Below are 15,979 nucleotides of genomic sequence, written 5' to 3' on the forward strand. Positions count from 1 at the left end.
CTTTACCTTTATTAACAAAGCTCCTTCAGTCTGAGATCTTGAGGCATAACAGACACCGTGCCCATTGATTTATGCAACAATGTCCTTAATTTGGTTTTATAGAAGAGTTCTTTGCACACTGTCAGTTTACATGTTATGGGCAGACTGCAGACCACAGACAGCAAGGTGGGGATATTTAACATTTTACTTAATATCTTGTTGGGCATGCTGTTACTATCTGCAGAATGGATTCCGCTTTTTCAAACAGGAAATATCACCATTACAGAAATTTGGCACATCATGTCATTTTGTGCAGAGGGAAATTTAACTCTGCCTCACCCAGCCGATGGCAACAACTGCAGCTGGTGTTACAGACTTGGACCCTAAGAAAAAATAAATGGGGGTTAAACATGGAAAGGATGGGATGTGTTTCCCTGACATTGACTAAGCCTCAGAGTGGAAAACTTACCATCTTCCCAATCCCTGCCCATGTGCTTAGAGCAGACATATTTCTTGCTCCTTCTGTAGAGAAAATGTGGTCCAGACCATACAGGCCCAAGTAGGTCAAATACCAAATAAGCAGGTAAAGTAATTGTATCATTCTATGCTCAATGTACACAGTCACCAAAATCAGCACAGGAAGCCAAAAATCATATATATGTAATATAATCTATATTTCTAACAATGTCTATATTTCTAACAATTCTAACAATCAGCATAGGAAGCCAAAAATCATATATACAATATAATCTATATTTTTAACAATTGTTAGAAAAATGCTGATTTTGGTAGCTGGCTTGCAGGCCAGATAAGAACTCACGTGGGACCGGATCTGGCCCCCGGGCCATATGAACACCCCTGCTCTAGAGCCTCCATGGTCGGTGGATCATTCTTCATGCAGCCACTACCTCACGTGGCACAGAATTTAGGGAGATTTCTGCTTTCCCCCCCCCCCCCCCCAGTTCTTCTCTCTCATATCATGGCTCCTGTTGCTACAGTTTCAGTTTGGCACTTGTTATTTCAAGGAACTGTTTCTCATTCGACAGTTATCCATAAAAAAGGAGATACCCCGTAACTATGAACAAAAAAGGCACATTCATGCTTTACAAAGACAAGGGAATTCTGAAAGTATTCTAGTGCTCTACCCCATGCAAGACATTCAATTCTTAGGGTCTCAAATGCATCTTTTGGAACCCCCCGAGGAAGCAACCCTGATGGGAGAATAGACTACTTCGACCTTTTAGGTCTTGCCCCTCAACAGTCTGGTTCATATAGCAACAGGTACAGGGCAGAGCAAACTTATTCTACAAAGCTAGAACCAGGCTGCTTCTGGCCATGACCTTCAACCAAAAAAGTCCTTTGCTTGGCTGAGTGATGGAAAGCAGGCAGGCTTTTGTTTGGAAGCTGGAGGCCTGCGTGGGAAGGCAGCAGCGAAGGTTTTCATCCCTTTGCAGTACCTACAGAGAGGAATAAAGAGAATCATTCATTCTCATTTAGGTTGGATGACGCTAGGTGGGTGTATCTGAATGGAACAGCTACAGCTGTGCCATTCATCACTATGCATTAGGCATGACAGCAGCAAGTAGACATGAGGCAGTCTCACCTGGAGCCCTGCCTATAGGCCTTCAGGCTACCTCTCTGCACCCCATACCTTTGCAGGACAAGTCCCAGGAAACATTTAATAATATGCCCAGCCCTTAAGGATATTCTAAAATGTCCTAGACAGAAGGTACTTGCGTATCAGAATATGCAACTCACATGATTTAACCTCCCCCCATACCCCTTGGGTACATGAGCTTGGAACATGTTTCTAACATGTATCGAGCCGCTGTGCATTTGAAAAGAGGCCTGCACAGAAAATGATTTGGACCAGGTGGGCTAGTTAGCGTTTTTCTTTGTTCCAGGAGAGTAAAGGAAGCAGAAAGCCACTCCCACTGGCAGTCTCCCCATGTTTTTAACAGGTATGGAGCAGCTGCACGTATGAAAGGAAGACAGCCATATCAAGGGCAAGATAAGTGAGACGCTTGCCTTGGGTACCCAAAGCTGAGGAGTGGAGGGGGGGAAATGCTATTATCCCAAGCCACCATGCCATGAGGAAAAGAGTGCATTTCCATAAGTTCAAATTGAATCAACCAAGCAGGGGCAGCTGACCCTTTAGGGCAAAAGGAGCAATGCCCAACCAAGCTATTTCTTTCAGGGCTTGCAGGCTGTGAGCTCACGCCTTAATCCATTTTAGTTGTCTTGTCCGCTAGTCTTTCTGGATTTTGGCCAAGCTCCTCCCTGTACTCAAGCGAAGGTACAGGTTCTGAAAAGTACAGGTTCTTTTCTGGGGTAAAGCTCATGGCTACCCAATGGAGAACTATAGAAGCAGAGTGAGGCATGTTAAAATAAAAACAGGCTTGGTCAATGGATTCTTATGAATTTATTGACCAGACTCACAAGAGCTGAAGAACCCACCGCCCAGTTGTAGGAGTGGAATGTGAATGAAGTCTCTCTCTCCATCAGGTCAAAAGAGCCAGGAAACAATCAACTACCTGCATCATCATCGATGTTTTGTTCTTATTTGCAAATAACACCCCAATATTTTTTTGTTAACAGTTAAATTTTTATTTGTCTCTTTGAAAAATGTTTTTACAACATTAATACAATGTTACGGTCAACACAGGATTAGTGTATTGCCTCCTCTCCCCAAGGGCCATCTCTCGCCATCATAACCAGCGATTGTCCTTCCTACAAGACACTAGATGCTTTCAGTCAAGAAGGCATTTCAGTCCCTGGCTCTCCCGGCCCCAAGAAGAAATCAAGTTGTGGAGCCCCAGGGAGAGTTGTTGGAAGTGGGAAAGCAGAGACTCCAAGGGTAGCACAACTACAGGGGGTCCATTCAACCTGTTGAGGAGGCACTTCACGGATGAACTTCAGTGCGCCGTCCTGGTGCTGGTGGCCAAAGACCCAGGCCATCATGAAGGGAAAGACCCCTCTGCTTCCCTGAGTGGAGACCGAGGCACAGAGATGGGGATAAAGTGCTGGGGGATGAAGAGAAGCAGTAAGAGAGGAGACAGAATTAACTGGTTCAAATACACTTCCCTCTCTGCGGACCTAAAAATTACACTTTAGTCACAACAGACTAAAACAGGATGCCCCGAGCACCACACCCAAAGTAAATCCAGAGCACTGGTCCTCCCGTTCTTACCTACTGCTGCCCATGCTTCGCACAAGCCAGAGAAGAGAGTCCTCAAGCTAGGCTTACCAGGTCCCTCCTCTGCTCCGGCGGGAGGTTTTCCTGGTGGTTGCGAGATTGCTGACGTGATCGCAGCACTTCCAGTTTACACCCGGAAGTGCTGCATTGCAACGGGCCCTTTACCACTCAAACTGGGAGTTTGAGTGGAAAACAGGCCCTTGCGATGCAGCACTTCCGGTTTACAACCGGAAGTGTCGTGGCGCCTCAAGCAGGCATGTGTGCACTAGTTGGATTGGCGGGGGATTGCCTGCCATCACCTGGCACTTGGCAACCCTACCTCAAGCCCTGGCCTTTGACTCCCCCCCCTCCCAAATTGCCCCACGATGCCAACAGCCACTTTGTTAACCTGCAACCAGTTCACGGTGGCAAAGAGTAAGACAGACAAAAGGCCTTGCCTGGTTTTATATCCACACCGCACTGAGTGACACCAAGTTTTTCCTGTGAAAAGGCAGTTTCAAACATGATTTGACCATGCTTAAAAGATGTGGGGTTTGAGTGGGCATGTTGGCAAAAAGAAAAGAAAAAGAGGCTCGTTGGCACATGTACAGATTTGCTGTCCCAGAGCACACACACAACAGCCACGAGCTTCTGGAGTGTTCAGAGCTGCTGAGTCAACCTTCTTAAAACCCACCACAGGGCTAAAGGAGGAGTCTACTCCTTTTCTACTAGGGGAGCTCCTCGCCACGCTAATGAACACTATCTTCTACCCAGGTTTACAGAAAGGCAAAGTACACACTGTATTGTTAATTCCATACTTGAAGTCTAACATACACATATATATGGAAATGTTCTCCAGTGGCCGAAGATTTTAATCTTCCACAAAATTCTGTGGCAGTTCTCTTACAGAGAAGCTTCAGAAGGAGATTACAATGTGAGACTGCTGAACTAGAATTCATTATGTTTAGGACAATGGACACCCCACCCGGCTGAATAGGCACATAGGATTCCTATCTTATTCCAGATGCTAATTTTCTGCATTTCCCACCTCTGGGTTCACTTCCTAGCTCTAATCAAGTGGATTTTGTTTTGCACTGTAATTCTGCACCCTCACTCCAACTGGCCTTTTTTTGTAACTGTCCCTCCCACCTTCTGAGCTAGATATAGGGGCTGATGGAGCTTCATTCTATTTGTATCTGATCAAGCTTTGGCTCACAAAAGTTTTGGAAGCGTTCTGTTAGTCTTGAAGGAGTTAATGGATTGAGTTTTATTTTTCTGATACTGCTACTAGACCCTACTACCAACCTGCAACCATACTTTCAACTGCAACTTTTTCAATGAAAGGAGGAAGCTGACAGATCCCCACAATAACCACACAGCTGGCATTAGGTGCTTTGTTCTGTTGTGTATATGCACCATCAAGACACAGCTGACTTATGGCAACCTTGTAGGGTTTTCAAGGCAAGAGACATTCAGAGGTGGGTGGCCACTGCCTGCCTCTGCATGGGCTGAGAGAGTTCTGAAAGAACTGTAACTGGCTTAAGGTCACACAGCAGGCTTCATGGGGAGGAGTGGGGAATTGAATACAGTTCTCCAGATTGAGGTCCGCCGCTCTTAACCGCTACACCACGCTGGCTCATTCTGTAAAAGGCTCCTAAGTCTAACCTAGAATACCAGGGTGTTCATGCTCTAATTTCTTCCACACACTTCCCAGGCTAATGACTGCTCAGGTCTTAAGGAAGTGCACCCTATTGCTCTAGGTGAACACAGAGAGCCCATTTATTGAGTAGCCAGAACTACCAAGGTGTGCCACTTCAATAAGCCACTCCAACATTCTGTCAAGCATCTCCATGGCACATCCCAGTGAATTACCACTGTCTGTATCCACCTGTAGCCTCCCCACACTGGAGCAGCATAGCCCCACTGTCACTCAGGGCTGGAGAGCATCAAGAAGCTCCCAAGCTTACCATGGCATCTTGGGCGTCCAGGGTTTTTGCTACAGGCTCTTTGCACCGTGGAACTGAAGGCTGGGTGACGGTGGCGATGCGGGACATATAGAAGGCACATTCATCATTCAGGCAGTCCTCGTGGAAACGCCGGGACGCATCCAGTAGTTCCTCCAGGCGTTGCTTGAAATGGGCCACGGAGGAAGAGGCAGCACTAAGTCCTGGAGACAGAACGAGTCCGAGTGTGAGCTCTGCCCAATGAAAGCCCAGCAGTGCCAATGTCAGTGGCACACACAGTTTGCCCCAAGTAGATCCCCATTCATAGCTCTTCCTACAGATGGGATGACCTGGGAAGAAGATAGTCCTGTTCCCTCCCCCTCTGCCTTCCGAGGACTTCTTCCTCACCCTAATAGGGGGAAAAATCAAACACTTTGGAGAACACTGAAAAAATAACCTATGAAATTTGACTCTTCTGGAATTAGGGAAATGCTTATTCACACACAATGTTTTCTAAGAACTATTATGAAGATTCTTATGGAAGACAAGCCACTGCATTAGATCACACTAGCTACTATGTACACTGTGGACACATTTACTGAAACATTTATACCCCAACCCTTCCTTGTGGTTCAAGGCAGCTTAAAATAATAGCTAAACATTTTCAGTTAAAACCAGCAAACATACAGCATATTTTCAAGGATATATTTAGTTTTTTCCTGTCGTTACAAAGGCATACACATGTGATAATAAACAGCTAAATTAAGTATTTACAACTTAATTCAGCATCCAAAACCTTCACGCTGAGACTGAATAATTTACTGTTTACTACAAAGCTTCTATTAACAACTCTTCTTCCTTGCTTCTCAGGGGGCAAAAACTAAAATACACACATGCCTACACAAAAGGTACAACAGACGGCACCTCATGCTCTCTCTCTAGCACTAAATATATTTGCAGATTTTAGGCAAAACTAGGGCTTCTAAATTTCATAATTATACCAACAGTACAATTTTATATGCGAATGATGCATTTTGTTTGTCAATAAATTGCATACTTATCAAGTATAGGCCATTCATAGAATCATAGAGATGGAAGGGGCCCTACCAGGCCATCTAGTCCAGCCCCTTGCTTAATGCAGGATCAGCCTACAGCATCCCTGACAAGTGTTTGTTCAGCCTCTGCTTAAAGACTGCCAATGAGGGGGAGCTCACCACCTCCGTAGGGAGCTGATTCCACTGTTGAACAACTCTTAGTGTAAAAATTTTTTTCCCTAATATCCAGCCAATACCTTTCCGCCCGCAATTTAAACCCTTTATTGCGAGTCCTATCCTCTGCAGTCAACAGAGGATAGGACTGCCTGAGACCCTGGAGAGCCGCTGCTGGTCTGAGTAGACAATACTGACTTTGATGGACCAAGGGTCTGATTCAGTGTAAGGCAGCTTCATGTGTTCGTGTGACTATTTCAACCACCATATAATATAGGAGTTAATGACTTGGCTCAGGGCTTCCACCCAGTGAACGTGACGGAGCAGAAGCTGAACGCAGGACCTCCCAGACTGAACTTTTACCACCACATAAGGTAGAAAAGACACTCACCTCATGCTCTCCAAGACTGTGGACTTTATCATTGGAGTTGTGTGTGTGAATAATACTTGCCTGCAAAGAAGGCGCAATGCTCCCACTAGAGATCTCTAAAGACTTATTTGCGTAGTACTGCAATACGTTCAGCCCTTCTCTACCACTGTGAAGAAACAGAACAAGCCTTCTCGGGGAGAAAAATTGTGGGCTACATTCCACCCAGGCAGTGAGCAGGACGCTCTAGCCTTCCCTCACACCATACTATGACCCTTCTGGGGTACAGTGACCCCTCCAGGACACAGCGAAGCCAGGCAACCCAACCAGTCTTACCTGTGCTGTTTGCACTGGATGGAGAAGGCTCAGGGGAGCACATAGAGGGGGCAGAACAGACAGGCTGTGAGTTGGACATCGTGAGCGTTGTATCAGGCATATGTGCTCCAGCAGCAGAGACAACTGCCTGCTCGCCAAGCTTCGGTGTAGTATCCTGCAGAGGCGTGGTGGTGACGAGGTCAGGCTTGGGGGCCTCGAGAGCAGGTGAGCAGTGAACCGACAACAGTTTGTGGAGTTCTTCCAGCGAGGGGGCAACCTCATCGATGCCGCCATCGATTTCCTGCTGCAGCAGCTGAGCAAAGAACTCAATACGCTGGAAGCAAGACAACAAGAAGCGCGTCCGTTAACTTTAATCCTACCTTTTATTAGGCTTAGCCTTGCTAGCTACAGGAGCCAAATAGCCGGGACTAGCTAAAGTTCATCTGAGCTTGGTAACCAAGCAGGGTTGGCCATGGGCAGTACTTAGTTCGGAGGCAACAAAGGATGTCCATATTTGCTAGGCAGAAGAAGGCAATGGCAAAATCACCCCTGCTCATCTCTTGCCTTGAAAATGGCCCTGGGGTTGCCATAAGTTGGTTGCAACTTGACATCACACACACTTATTATCATTTGCTTGCTACTAGACATCTTGCCGTTATGTATGACCTGCATACCACGAACCCCAGGCCTCAACCACATAGTCTTTCTGAGCATCCCTAAATAAATAAGATAAATCTCTCCACATTTCCACAACTCAGAATATTCACTTAGTTTGCATCACTCATTCTTTCCTGGCAGTTTCCAGATAGGGACGCTTTTAAGCAAGGGCTGGAGTAAAGGAGAAAAGTCACAGGAGGGAACAGGACCCTGAGGAGAGGATGTTGCAACATTTCCCCTCCACAGTCTGGAAGGCTTGCTTTAAAGGAGCACACCTCTCCTTTCTGCATCAGGTTAGCTCAGTCTCTCTCAAAATTATTTTTGGACCTCTAGGACAACTTTAGCCAAACCAAGTTTTAGGGTTCAGGTTCAAGACACTTCCGCTTGATGTGAAACGGCTTTCATAAACGGTAGCAAAGCTGGGCTGTGGTTTGCCTTGTTGAAATGACTGCAGAATCTTCCAAACGGGTTACTTCCCCCACTCATTACTTAAATCTAGTCCAATGGCAGAAGTCACCTTGGTGGGGAGATTTAGTCATGTTCCTTATGATGCCCCCTTGTCAGCAGTAGACTGGAAAGTTGAAATAGCTGGAGAACAAGCTAAGCAGAATGGCCTCTTTGGTACTTGTGAGCCAGCACAGTATGGGCCCCTCAGGGCACACCTGGGCAGCAGCGCCCACGATGGGCATCAGGTAACCCAGTGCCTCTGGTGGCAGTGAAGGAGGAGCCAATGGGAGAGCGGACATCTATTGTTATCATTGCTGAAGAGCTTGGCCAAGCGACTCCTGCACTGCTGGCAGAGATGCTGCAGCATGGCTCTGGTTGTTCCTGGCTGAAGTTTCCTGGTAAGCTTAAATGACCGGCTCACCCTGGCCTGGCTCTGCCTTCTTGTGCTTTTTGTGGCACAGGAGAAACGGAAGCTCTTGTGCATCTTAAAGCCCCATCCTTAAATGTCAGAAATAGAATGTCTCCCTCAGTTACTGAGGGGCCAAGAAAAGTGGTTTCGAAGGACTGACTTTTTACCAGTAAGGGTCAAAGGCCACTCCATTCTGCATCCTACACCCTGGCACTATATAAAACCTGTGCAGCCTTTGCAGAGTCTCATGTTGGGAATAGTTACCATGACTGTTCTAACCAACTAGCTTTAGATGTTCTAGTTTTTTTCCACTGTGAGGAGCAAGATTAAGGTAAAGCCCATGAGTTATTTTGCAAGGAATTCCATTACGGCCAACGGACAGTACACAAACAAGAAGTTAAACTGGAGAGGTTCAGTTTCCAACAAATCGAACACAGACAAATCACTCTGCCCAGTGCCCCGTGCTGTCCCAAATCCAGGGCTTGTTTTGCAGCCAGCTGCTCCCCTCCAGTGACTTCCTCCTACGACAACTCTCTCCGCTTAGCTGTCTAAGCCCATTCTTCTGCTCCCCACTCCGTCCAGAATCAAGAACCTTCCCCAACCCAGCCCACTCACCCCTACCAAGCAATGGTCCCTGCATATGGATTTAGGCAACCCAGCAAGTTTGCTGGAAGAGAGCCTCTCGAACCCATTCAGTGTGCAGAAATCAGCAGTCACCCTCTCCCTCAGTATCTGCAGAAAAGCACTGGCTGCCACTTAATTTTTTTTTTAATGCTGGGGGCCTGTTTCTACTAGAAGAGAACAATTCCCTGCTACCAACTCAAGCCTTCATTTTTTTTTACCTGGAGTTTCCCCATGTCTGAGGGGATGACGCGAACAGCAGGCACTTTCTTTGCCGATGCCTCCAGACCATCGTTAAAGAGACGCACAGCAATCTTCTCCTGTTGGGGGAGGAAAAGGTCAGACTGGAGGCCCGCTCATACCCCCAACCCCACTAGGTTATCATCACGAACAGGATCTGAACAGGTAAGACGGGGGAGAAAGCAAAGTGCCTTCCTCTTCCTTGCCTAGAAATTGCCTGCTGATCTCAACAAAAGTGAGGATGGAGACTACACTATTGGAGAGCCGATTAGAGAGCCAGGGTGCTGTGGTGATTGGAGAACCAGACTAGGATCTGGAAGACCAGGGTTCGAATTCCCACTCTGCTGTGGAAGTCTGCTTAGGTGACCTGGGGCCAAATGCACCCTCGATTTACCCTTCCTTACAGGTTGTTGTGAAATGGAACAGAGGAGAATGATGTAAGTCGCATTGGATCCCCATTAGGGAAGAAAAGCAGAGTACAAATTAAATAAATAGTCTGACAGCCCTCTGGCTAAACCACAAGTCAGAGTTTTGCAAAAACTTAATCCATGCAATTCGGAACATGTTTTAACTGGAAATTGTAAACAACCGCAACAATTTATCAAAATCAAGTATACTCCCAGCCCCCTGACTTTTGCATGTGGGGTAATTTCTGCAGCTTAAATGCTTGCATTTATTTAGCACAATTCTTTTTAAAATTAACAAATGACAGCATTATTTTCCAGGAAGGGATCAAGTACATGTTCTCTAGGATTTGCAAAAGAAGGGCAGGGGACATGATGGAAGCTGTTCCACAGTCTCTCTGGCTGCAATTTCCTAGGGTCCCCACATGCAGTTTGCAGGTGTAATCTTGCAGACAACCTCTCGGGGTACATCCATGCAAAGTCCCACAGAAAAACACTCTTGAAAGCATTCCTCTAGCCCAATCTGGACACTCACCCACCGCACATCTTTTTTGGAGCTGTTAACACCCGTAGGAGGCAGGATGATCCCACCCATCTGCTTAGTCTGAAAAGGACAAGAGGACATGGGTAATTTTTTGGGGGTGCCAATGTTGACTTGCTACCAGGTTCTAGAGGCTAGGGAGCCATTAGCAGCAGTTTCTCAACTTTGCCCATCTGGAGCCAAGGCCAAACCTGCTCAGCCCAAGATTCCTTCTTAAATACTACCATCAAAGATTCCTTAAGTGAACAGGGAGCAAGTTCTGGGAGCCTGTTTGGCTATATGCCCACACAGAAACGAAACTGATACATCTGACACCTCAAAGTCAACATGAGGAAATTCTCTATACAACATGAGTGCCTGCTTAATGCAAAGACAGTGTTAAAAGTGTACACGTGTAATAGATTTTCTTTTTCAAACCACCGCACCTTAAAAACGGTCAGAGAATATAAACAGGAGACAGATATGGTTATTAGGCTTTTGGATACTGCCCTGCTCGTGGCCAGGCAGATTCAGGGTTTCTCACAATGTCATGACCAGTGAGATCATTGGTCTGTCCCCACCATGATAACTATTATGAACTCTATCCTCCAAAATGTGCCATCTAACTTAAAGAAATCAGTACAATTAACGGGGAACCAAAGACCTCAGAAGACAGATGTCTTCCTTATTAACCTTCAGGTCACAAAATATCCACTCCCTGCAGTGACAGAGCAACTTTTTAGAAGGACTAGACCTTTTAAATGATTTTTTGCAAAGGAGGACTCTGCCACCCAAAAGTCCACGACCCCTTCGCAAACCCACCTGTGGTGTTTCTGTAAGGCACCGGATACCTGACCGTTTAACAGTGCAGGAAGAGAGGAGCTCACGGTTACATCTCCAAGGGCTGAAATGCTGAACCAAAACAGAGAAAGTATTCAGAGCACCATCTGGTTTTTGGGGAGGGGGGTTGCATTAAGAGACAAGGAACAGAGCTTCAAGAACAAAGCAAAGCGCACTCTGGCTAGCTACAGTCACAGGATGAGTATCTATGCCTGCCAACTATGAAAGCCCTGGGCAATAAAGCCTTGGAGTTTTAGCACTCCCAGCCTTAGCCTACCAGAAGCCCAATAGCCCATCTTCAAATGACCCAGAAACATGATCTGGGGTTGCCCATATCCTGCACATACATCTCTGCTAGACATTAGTTTCCCCACAGTTTGAAACCCAAATTTCAGATTATCAGTTTCACATCATGCTCCTGGGAACTCATCTCCCCAACTACAGGGGGGGCTAATTTGGATCATGACCATGGCTTGGAGGAGGGAAGAAGGGGCTTCAGCCTTCAGATTATCAGTTTCACATCATGCTCCTGGGAACTCATCTCCCCAACTACAGGGGGGCCTAATTTGGATCATGACCATGGCTTGGAGGAGGGAAGAAGGGGCTTCAGCCTTCCTCCACCATCACCCCATAGCACTTCCCCAACCCCAAGTGACCATAGTAAGGGTGTTGTTGATCCTACTGGAGGGGGCTGCATGTGTACTGATGAGCTACATGTGGGCCATTGTGGGTCAGGAAAAGAATGGGGGGGAGGCTAACCCCCTTTCTCCTACCCACGCGGCAACCCCAGCTTGACTTTGGCACTTAGCCACAGTTCACCCTTCCCGAGAACAAACCAAGGATTGTGAATGCGTGACGGGAACCCTCCTGGCTAGACCACTCAATGAATAATCCACCACAGAACATCTGTTGCTAGGTGTGACGGCCAGCTGGGCTCCAAAAGCCCCCGACTCCTTGAGACCTGCAGGGTGAGAAAGAGAGAAGTCAGAAAGTCTCGGTGAACAGCCATGCCCCCCTTTGACACCAGGGCAGCCCCTATAGGGCCCCTACGAACAACTGCACCCAACTAAATCCACACAGCAACTCCTCTCTTAACCGTACCTTTAAGGCCCTGCGTGGAACGGCAGGACACACGGCCAAACTTTGCTGTTGGGGGAGAACTCATCTGGGCCCCTGGGAGAGATCCATTTTCACCCTGGAAAAGGAGGGGAAAACAAACCATCAGTGCCCCCAGCTGTGCCCCAGAAAGTTCCCCCTTAAGCAGGTTTCCTAAAGCTAGGCTCATAAGCAGTGCCATTTCCTCCCTGCTCCTCTGTCTTATGTGCTCTTAGGCTTCACGGAGCATTGTCTTATCTTTCTTTCACGTACACTGCTTTGAGAACAACCGCTGCACTTCAGCTTCTCACGAAGTAGCAGCTGCTTAGGAAAGCACTCGGTAAGGGAGCAGTGAGAAGACGCTGGCATGCCCAGAAAATGGTGGTGGGGCGTGTGTGTTTGGGTGTGCCAAGAAAAGCATCAATGTACCTATAAAGTGTCTGTGCCAAATCCCAAAAGCAGCAAGACAAGGCCACCCACAGACAAGGCTGGGGTTTCTAAATTTTGGGGGAGGGGGACGACTCCCCAGGAATGCAGGGGTGGAAATGATCTTAAGAAGATAACATAAGAAATAAAATAAACGGAAGAAAATAACAAAATAAGAAATAGGAACATAAGAAATAAAATAAACGGAAGTAAAAAATAATCCAAGCCTCCACCTGGTAAGAACTGAGCATGTGTCAGGAGCAGGCCATGAGGATGGTATGCGGTAGTGCGACTGTGCTTCCAGGTGCTGTTGTGCTATTCTGTCCAAGGCCAGTCTATGCCCCGTGTTTAGTCTTCATAGATTCCCATACTGTGGGAATCACCAAGTACTCCTTCCTGCCTCTGAGAGGGGGGTTGCCTGGGTTACCAGTTATCTCCTTTTGCTTTTCCATATATGCCATGTACCTTGCCTTTGCCCCTTACTAGCGTCCTTTTGAATATGGCTTCTGAAACCTGTCGATTCTAACCAATAAAACTGCTTTTGTGGACTTGCCGTCTGCTGGAATCTGTTTATGGGTTTGCCGCAGGGCTAGAGCTTACAGCATGATGCAGCAAACATGGAATCTTGAAGTCAATTACCGGTAAAAGGAGACAAGAGGGGGAAGACAGAAACTGTGTGTGTAGTGTCAATCAAGTTGCTTCTGACTTATGACCCTATGAATTAATTGTCCTATATATTGTCGAAGGCTTTCACGGTCAGAGTTCATTGGTTCTTGTAGGTTATCCGGGCTGTGTAACCGCGGTCTTGGAATTTTCTTTCCTGACGTTTCGCCAGCAGCTGTGGCAGGCATCTTCAGAGTAGTAGTTACTCTGTTACTACTCTGAAGATGCCTGCCACAGCTGCTGGCGAAACGTCAGGAAAGAAAATTCCAAGACCACAGTTACACAGCCCGGATAACCTACAAGAACCAGTAATTGTCCTATCCTTAACTGCCTTGCTCAGGCCTTGCAAACCGAGGGCCAAGGGTCCCTTTAAAGCAGTGGTTCCCAACCTTTTTTTGACCAGGGACCACTAGGACTTTTTTGTTCAGTGCAGGGACCCCAAGGTTCAAAATAAAAATTCAGAGAATTTGAAAATAAACTTTAATCATAACTGTTAGTTAAACATTAAGCTTAGAATAATATTTGAATATATATTTTTATAATAGAGAACTTTTAATTGAAAATATTAATTTATTATGGGTTTATAACTTTGTTTCATGGACCTTAATTTAGTTCTCGCGGACCCCTGTGGGTCCACGGACCCCTGGTTGGGAACCAGTGCTTTAAAGTGTCAATCCTTCTCATGTTGGCTGGGTCTTCTTTTCTTGCTGCCTTCAACTTTTCCTAGCATGATTGTCTTTTCCAGTGACTCCTGTCTTCTTATAATGTGACCAAAGTACGACAGCCTCAGTTTAGTCATTTTAGCTTCTAGGGAGAGTTCAGGCTCGATTTGATCTAGAACCCAGTTATTTGTCTTTTTGGTGGCCCATGGCCAAAATCTGGCCTATACAAATTTATAGAAGGGGGCAATTTGGATGTTTGGGGGGTCCAAACTGTCATCTCCCCAAATGATTCTCATAGACACACACACCCCAGCACACACACTTCCAATATTCATCTAAGATATTGTCGAAGGCTTTCACGGTCAGAGTTCATTGGTTCTTGTAGGTTATCTGGGCTGTGTGACCGTGGTCTTGGAATTTTCTTTCCTGACGTTTCGCCAGCAGCTGTGGCAGGCATCTTCAGAGGAGTAACACTGAAGGACAATGTCTCTCAGTGTCAAGTGTGTAGGAAGAGTAATATATAGTCAGAAAGGGGTTGGGTTTGAGCTGAGTCATTGTCCTGCAAAAAGTATCAAAGGTAATGTGCTAATCATTTGTCCTCTAAGTATCAAGATAATGTGCTAATAAGGGTGTGGTATGTTAATATGAAACCATTGTATCCTGAAGTGATCTGTTAACATGTGGAATCTAAAGCTAATCCGCATGGCTATTGTGGACTGTGGTCTTTGTTAATCTGGAGGTTTTCAAGACAGGAAGCCAAGCCTTATTCATTCTTAAACTCTTCTGTTAAAGTTGTGCTGATGTTTATGAATTTCAATGGCTTCTCTGTGCAATCTGACAAAATAGTTGGTAGAATTGTCCAGTATTTCAGTGTCTTAGAATAAGACCCTGTGTCCTGTTTGGGTCAGTCCATGTTCAGCCACTGCTGATTACTCAGGTTGGCCAAGTCTGCAGTATCTTTCATGTTCTTTTATGCTTGTTTGTATGCTGCGTTGTGTGGTCCCAATGTAAACTTGTCCACAACTGCAAGGTATACGATATACTCCTGCAGAGGTGAGGGGGTCTGTCTTTTGCTGATCGTAGCATCTGTTGTATTTTCTTGGTGGGTTTAAACACTGTTTGTAGGTTATGTTTTTTTCAAAAGTTTCTCCATCCTATCAGTGACTCCTTTAATAAATGGCAAGAATACCTTTCCTATGGGAGACTGGTTTAATGGCCCTTCTGATTTCATTTCTGGAATAGCTGTTTGCTAGCAGTGCGGGATTTAATTTTAGGAAAAAATTAATCATCTAAATCTGATGTTTAACAGATATCCAGACAGACACTGAACACTGCTCACCCTGATGCTGCCAGAAGCAATGTGTGGCTTTCGAACGTCTTTCAGCGGCACCCGCCTGGCCAGGCTCAGCTTGCTGCCAGCCCCAAGGGCTGAATGGCTCAGCCCAATGTTCGACAAGATGCTGGCCTTGGCGGCTGGATCTGGTACAAACTCTTCATCTGGAACACCAAAGGATGAAGTTATCAAGGATGACCATTAGCAAAGCTGTTTACACTCTGAGCCAAGGGCTGCAATCAAAAGCAACTGCCGAGTCAGCATTTAAACAGCTGCTGAATAATATTCCATTTTGCATGCTTCATGCTGAAGTGGAGGGCTTAAGATTTTTCTACAGTAGCAGTTGGATGATAACAGAATCTTAAGTTAAAAAAAGAATAGCAGAAGCTTCAACCCACTGTTACTGAAATGCACACAAGCTCTGAATCAATTTTGTTTTTAATAGATACTAGCCAATTAATACCTGCAAGTGAGTCACAAGAACATAAGAAAAGCCCTGCTGGATCAGACCAAGGCCCATCAAGTCCAGCAGTCTGTTCACACAGTGGCCAACCAGGTGCCTCTAGGAAGCCCCCAAACAAGACGACTGCAGCAGCACCATCCTGCCTGTGTTCCACAGCACCTAAGATAATAGGCCTGCTCCTCTGATCCGGGAGAGATTCTTGTGACAAGGTT

This window comes from Euleptes europaea, chromosome 1 (assembly GCF_029931775.1).
Source record: "Euleptes europaea isolate rEulEur1 chromosome 1, rEulEur1.hap1, whole genome shotgun sequence".
Classification (NCBI taxonomy): domain Eukaryota; kingdom Metazoa; phylum Chordata; class Lepidosauria; order Squamata; family Sphaerodactylidae; genus Euleptes; species Euleptes europaea.